At 41.8% G+C, this 471-nt stretch overlaps 1 long non-coding RNA gene across 1 annotated transcript in view; it reads left to right on the top strand.

Annotated features, from left to right (window-relative positions):
• Positions 1-471, top strand: part of LOC106727155 — a 2,746-nt gene continuing 2,275 nt past the window's right edge. The window contains exon 1 of the long non-coding RNA XR_001363314.1: positions 1-155. This is a non-coding gene — a long non-coding RNA (uncharacterized LOC106727155). The remainder of the gene's footprint in view (positions 156-471) is intronic.

The following is a 471-nucleotide window of genomic DNA, read 5'->3' as shown; positions in this document are numbered from 1 at the left end:
ACAAAGGGGAGTGGGGTGCTGACCTGAGTAAATATGGAAATGAGTGGAGTCTGTAAAACTGAAGGCATAAGGAACTGCACATAAGCATTGTGCTCTAATTGATGATAGAGTTCATGATTCTGATGCTGCTATACAAGCATAATGGAACCAAATAGGTAAGTAAATGGATGGCACAAAGTGAGAGCCATGTTTCTCAACTGGTGCAGTGAGATTCAGGTAAGAAAGTGGTATGAATTGGGAGGAGGCTAGAATAATTCAGTTGGTACTGGATTTGAATTGGTGACATTAGTAAGAACTCATGTTTACTCTAATGTAGATACTAATGACTACATATAGGAATATTTATAGATGTGTGTGTATTATATACATGTACTAGAGGCCCAGCACACGAAATTGTGCAGGCAGGGTCCCTAGGCCTAGCCTGCGATCAGAGCCATCTTCTGCCCTTTAGCCAATCCCCAGGCCAAACAC

This window comes from Myotis brandtii, unplaced genomic scaffold (assembly GCF_000412655.1).
Source record: "Myotis brandtii unplaced genomic scaffold, ASM41265v1 scaffold38, whole genome shotgun sequence".
Classification (NCBI taxonomy): Eukaryota; Metazoa; Chordata; class Mammalia; order Chiroptera; family Vespertilionidae; genus Myotis; species Myotis brandtii.
The sequence above is the reverse complement of the archived record's forward strand: the minus strand, read 5'-3'. Positions and strand labels throughout refer to the sequence as shown.